The sequence below is a fragment of the Chiloscyllium plagiosum genome, unplaced genomic scaffold (genome assembly GCF_037043375.1).
Source record: "Chiloscyllium plagiosum isolate Xiang-an unplaced genomic scaffold, Cpla_swu_hap1 HiC_scaffold_45, whole genome shotgun sequence".
NCBI lineage: Eukaryota > Metazoa > Chordata > Chondrichthyes > Orectolobiformes > Hemiscylliidae > Chiloscyllium > Chiloscyllium plagiosum.
The window spans coordinates 86957254-86963253 of NW_028270183.1; the positions used below are offsets into that span (position 1 = coordinate 86957254).

At 43.2% G+C, this 6000-nt stretch overlaps 1 non-coding gene across 1 annotated transcript; it reads left to right on the forward strand.

Annotated features, from left to right (window-relative positions):
* Positions 1–580: 580 nt before the first annotated feature.
* On the forward strand, positions 581–662 carry trnas-aga (transfer RNA serine (anticodon AGA)). Its single transcript has one exon. It is a non-coding gene; the product is annotated as a tRNA-Ser (tRNA).
* The last annotated feature ends 5338 nt before the right edge of the window (positions 663–6000 follow it).

A 6000-nucleotide genomic window follows, 5' to 3' on the forward strand; every position in this document is an offset into this window, starting at 1 on the left:
TTCACCTTACCGGTACATTTTTGGACTATGGGAGAAAACCAGAGCAAGTGCACGCAGCCACGGGGAGAATGTGCAAACTCCACACATTCAGTTGCATGAGGCGGGAATTGACCCTGACTCTGTGGTATTGTGAAACAGCAGCGCTCACGATGGTGTCAGCGTGAGATGGGACTTATTTGCCGTCTTTTATTGGGAAAAATCTCTTTCATTGTGAGCATATGGAAAGACCAGCTCCTTCGCCAGAAAAAGAAATGAATATGTCACTAACCTTGGATTGTTTCATGTCCAAGAACACACAGATCAATACCTCTCTTGATCAGCTCTGCTGGTCATGTTTGCAAAGAGATCTAGCAAATTGCCAAAGTGGGATTGTCCTTTCAATCAATAATTTTGACTCAATTTGGCTGCAAATATCTTTTCCTAACTTTGTGTTTTTCTTCCTTTACGTTGGTGCCTCGCACCTTACAATTCACAGCAGAGGTGGGAGAGGAGAATGGAAGCATTCAGCTTATCGCGTCAACGGCAGCTTTCAATGAGATTACGGCTGATTTGGTCAATGCTCAACCCACCTGAGCTGTCTGTAGTCATGGCCGAGTGGTTAAGGCGATGGATTAGAAATCCATTGGGGTTTCCCCACGTAGGTTCGAATCCTGCTTACTACGTTATGAGTGCTTTCCTGCTGGTACAATTTTCGCTCAAAGTTCAGAAAAACTATTTTGTGAACCAGGCCGGTAATTTGATTAGACTTGGGAAACTCGAGTTCTTCATCAGAAATGTTCCATATTTAAAACATTATCTTTGTTTCTCTTTCCAGATACACTGCTCGACACATCGGGTTTCTGCAGCTGTTATTGAACGTCCTGAGCAGAAGTGCTGCTTTTCATTAGATTCCTTTAATCCCTGTCCTCTGTTCTCTGACTCGGGTCAGTGGCAACACTTCCTCCTGTTCGTCAAAGTGCTCATTCCCCACCGCTCCCTCTCCCATCATTAGAAACAACCGCAGGAAATCGCCACTTAACCATCTTTGTTCCAAAGTGAAACTCATCAGCCTCGGGAATCTCTCCACCAAACGGGACTTCTCATCCCTGGACATGGTGCAAGCCAGAGGATTGTGAAGAGATACTGTGAAAATATTGTCAGTTGGCAGTTGAAAAAATGTTTAGGAAGCAAACCATATAATTTAGGCTCCAGCTTTGTAAATCTTGATAGACTCTTTGGGAAATGGAATCAGAGGAGAATGAAGAAGTGTGAACTGTACGACCGAGTAGAGGACGGGACATTGACTCTGATGTTCTCGGGACAGGAACTGATCTGAGACATTGAAATCATTCTCGCTCACGTACGTGAGGAATGCAAACTTCATCTGGACTCTGGGACAATGAAAAACTCTGGAACACTCAAGACAATATCCAAATATTGACTGGGATCACTACAGTACGAGTACGATAGGTGAGTCATTTTTGCCCAGTGTGTGCAGGAGGGCTTCCTGACACAGTACGTACACATGCCTTCAAGGGACGAAGCCACTTTCGATTTAGTACTGGGTAACGCGCCTGGCCAGGTTTTAGATTCGGAAGTAGGTGAGCACTTTGGAGACAGCGATCACAATTCTCTCAGGTTTACTTTCGTGAATGAAAGGAATAGGTATACTCCACGAAGCAAGAGTTTCAGCTGGTGGAAGGGAAATTACGATGCAATGAGGTAAGATTTAGGAAGCGTAGAATGGGGTAGGAAACTGCAGGGGGTGAGCACATTAAAATGTGGAGCTTATTCAAGGAAAAGCTCCTGGGTGTCCGAGATAAGTATGTACCTGTCAGGCAGGGAGGAAGATATAGAACGCGTGAGCCGTGGTTTACTAAGGAAGTGGAATCCCTGGTCAAGAAGAACAAGAAGTCTTATGTTAGGACAAAATGTGAAAACTCAGTTAGAGCGCTCGAGGGTTCCAACGATATCAGGAAAGATCTAAACAGAGAGCTGAGAAGAGCCAGGAGGAGACATGAGAAGTTGTTGGCAGATAGGATCAGGGTTAACCCTAAGGTTTTCCATAGGTATGTCAGGATTAACAGAATGACGAGAGTTAAATTTGGGACAATCAAGGATAATAATGGGAAGTTGTGTGTGGAGTCAGAGGAGATTGGGGAATCGCTAAATAACTATTTTTCGACAGTGTTCGCTATAGAAAATGAAAATGTTGGCGAGGAAGATACTGAGATACTTGCGTCCAGAGTACTAGAGATTGAGGTTCACAAGGATTAGGTGATAGAAATACTGCAGAGTGTGATAACAGACAAGTCCCCTGGGCTGGATGGGATCTGTCCTAGTATCCTCTGGGAAGCAAGGGAAGAGATTGATGAGCCTTTGGCGTCGATCGTCAAATCATCGTTGTCTACAGGAATAGTTCCTGTGGAATGGAGCATAGCATACGTTGTTCCCGTGTTCAAAAAGTGTCGTAGAGACAACCCTGGTAATTACAGACCAGTGAGTCTCACTGCAGTTGTTGGTAACGTGTTGGAAAAGGTTATTATAGATAGGATTTATGACCATCTGGAAAATAATAATCTGATCAGGGACAGTCAGCACGGTTTTGTGATGGGTATGCCTTGCCTAACGACTCGTATTAATTTTTTTGACAAAGTGACCAAATAGGGAGATGACAGTAAACCGGTTGATGTGATGTATATGGGTTTCAGAAAGTTGTTCGATACGTTTCCCCACAATAGGCTATTATACAAAATGCGGTGGACTGGAATTGTGGGAGAGATTGCAGCTTTGATCATAATTGGCTTGCCAATATAAAACAGTGTTGTAGTTGATGGAACATGTTCTTCTTGGTGTCCAGATACTGGCGGCCTACCACAAGGATTGGTGTTCGGTCCACTGCTGTTACATGAGATCTAACCTTGCCAATCAGTCTCCCATGGGGAACATTGTTGAACGCCTTACTGAAGTCCATATAGATCACATTTACTGCTCTGCCCTCATCAATCTTCTTTGTTACTTCTTCAAAAAACTCAATCAAATTTGTGAGACATGATTTCCCACGCACAAAGCCATGTTAACTGTCCCGAATCAGTCCTTGTCTTTCCAAATACATGTACATTCTGTTCCTCAGGATTCCCTCCAACAATTGGAGTATTCTTGGCAGATGCAGTTTCATGTCGGGAATGCGAGGTCATATACTTTGTTGGGAAGAATCAAAAGACACGCTACTATTAAAATCGATAGAAACGCAAACGATGTGCAGTGCAGAGGAGTCTCAGTGTTCTTATACATGAAACGAACAAAGGTGAATCCCATATTTATTTCTTGCTGGCAAAAGAAAGCGTTTTCTGATGCTTACAATTAAAGAGATGGTTTCCAAGAAAATAGGAAAATTAAGTCACCAGTAGAGTAATCAATTACCAAGATATCCCTCGTGATGTTTTATGGGACATGTGGGTTTTTTTTGATTGTGGTTCTCCAAACGTTTTTATAATGGAACCGGGAGTTTTAGATGGGAAGTTAACATCACGCATGACTATTGCCATTTTTGTTACTCACACACAATATTTTTTCCTTGTACGATTTATTTCGCTTTGTGGTTTCTGCGAGTGGGCTTGTAAACCACACAAGCTTGTGAGTTCATTCCTCACTGTTCCTTAACTCCAGCCAAACAGACTTTACATCTTTATTTCCTGAATCAAGGTAATCGCTAACCATTGCATAAATGTCATTAAAACTTCGGTATTTCACAGGCCTCTGTATATCATCTTACAATATTAATTAATCCTTTACTGTATTGCAGTTGCGCATAAGAAGAGAAAAATAGAATCGAGAATGGAGGACCTCCGCTTCACACATCCGTTATTGAAGCGAAAATGCAGATTACTGCCCATGATACGATCGTGGAAGCATGTGCTGAACCCTCAGGAATCACAGAATAAGTGCAGTGCCACAGGGCATGTCAGGGACAGCACCAGAAAGACAACAGAAATGCTGCTATGAACTCCTATTTTGGATGTATTTCTCAATGAGCAATAGAGTGTTACATGTGTTCCATCAGGGGTTACCTCACACAAAGAAGTAACCAGTGCTGCAGACGGTCATATCATCCGAGTTCCAAGCCCTGGAATCAGAGACATTCAATATTCTGTGCATAACTGCAAGGAACAGCTGTCCGAGGCGTTTACAGTCCCGGTGAAATTACGAATGCAGCTCTCTAGTTGTCAGCCTCTTTCTCCTTTGTCGTGTTTCGTGCAGTCCCTGCATGGAATCTCGTCAACCACGTTTGACCTGCACATGATGCGGATTGGGCCTTGTTTTCTCGTGAGTTGTTGTCTGAATGAGGCTCTCGGTTTCTGTGCTGTCATAAGTCCGAGTGTTCAGAAGAATCTGGATATCGTTTTCCAGAATTTGTTTTTAATACAGGGAAGCATGATTTAAAAATTACATCAAAGCATATCCTCGCTGCGAACTTTGTGTGCCATGCATCTGCGAATGAAGGTGTGTGGATATTGGTTCTTGGCAAAGAATTTGTGTGGGCGTCAGTCCAGCAGTCCCTCGTCGCAAAACGTACAAACGGCAAGGGCCACACATTCGACTAGAATAGCACAACAATAATAGGACAGGGCAAGCAGAAGACAGCCAGACAATTCCTGGAAGCAGGGCACATATCTACGGATTCCATCCGTTGGACCCAATCTGCAATCCCAACAAATGGAAGCAGCGAGAATGAAACCAAATGAATTCGGACCAAAACATAGGAGCAGCGCTTCACAGGAACCTCTGTAGCGCTGAGAATGTCACCCAGACAAGTGACATCTTCTCGAGTCACCGAACTTTTCAACAAGAACTCCAGAAGCATCCGAACTTCACATCTTTCTGCTCCAAAACATTCCGCTTTTCCACAATAGAGAATTGCACACTCAACTACCGCGTGTAAGATGAGAATACCAGCCCCTACACTACCAAGGGCGGCAGTAAGAGCGAGGGGAAACAGCTGCCACTGTCATTCCACAGCTACAAACGCTCTTTTTGAAAGGTACATTTTCGTATGAATGTCGGGGCAGCAATAGAATATGGGAACTTAACAGCCCGCGCTGTGTATTCATATTCTGGACAATGTGAGTTGTTCACAGTTTTCCCTAAAAGTGAGTGGACGTCGTTATTTCACCGCTGTTGTGAAGCCAGATCCTGCACTAAATCTGCTCCCTCGTTTTTTGTTGTTGTGGCTAAAAGTTGGGCAATCGCAACGTAAAACGTTGTTATATTTCTCTCATATCCTTAATTACTGTTCTGGTGAGGGTGGCTGGAGATTAGCTCGCTCGATCAGGTGGAGGCACCAGCGCATTGTTGAGCTAATTTAATCGAGAATATAATTGGTAATATTCACTTTGCATGGTACATTTTTCTGTTATGTTTTATGTTACTTGAGCACTTTCTGTTACTTGGCAATGCACTAAATCTCCAGAATGTCGGGAAGCTCCGTTTGGAATTGCTTCGGTGCTATTTGTGTGAGCAGTTCTGGACATACACGTCTCGCACTGCCTCACAGACAGAAGTAACGAGTTTGTGTGTCTGATAATGACTCTGCCTTTTGAGTTTTGCACCTGGTCCACGTTAAGAGCTGTCAGTTTTGGATTCACTGGAGAGTTGATGGGACAACACGATTTGTGAAGTTTTTTTTAGTCAACGAAATTATTTGATGGAGAACTTGGGAATGTATCAAGGAGAATGATCATTGTCTGTAAATGTCTGGAAAACATTCCTCTCTGTGTCATTTCAAAACATTACGCCTCAAGAAAAAATAAAATTCAAGCACGCTGATATAGTAACAAACAGCATGCGTTTTTGCAAGTGGTCTATTCAAACTGTTGTCAGGTACTGGAGTGTCACAGAATTGCCGAGCACGGAAGCAAACCTTCCTATCCAACTAGCACCTGCTGAACAGATGACCGTAACTAATCTAAACATATTTGCCAATATTTGTCCCTTATCTCTCCGAACACTTCCTGTCTGTAT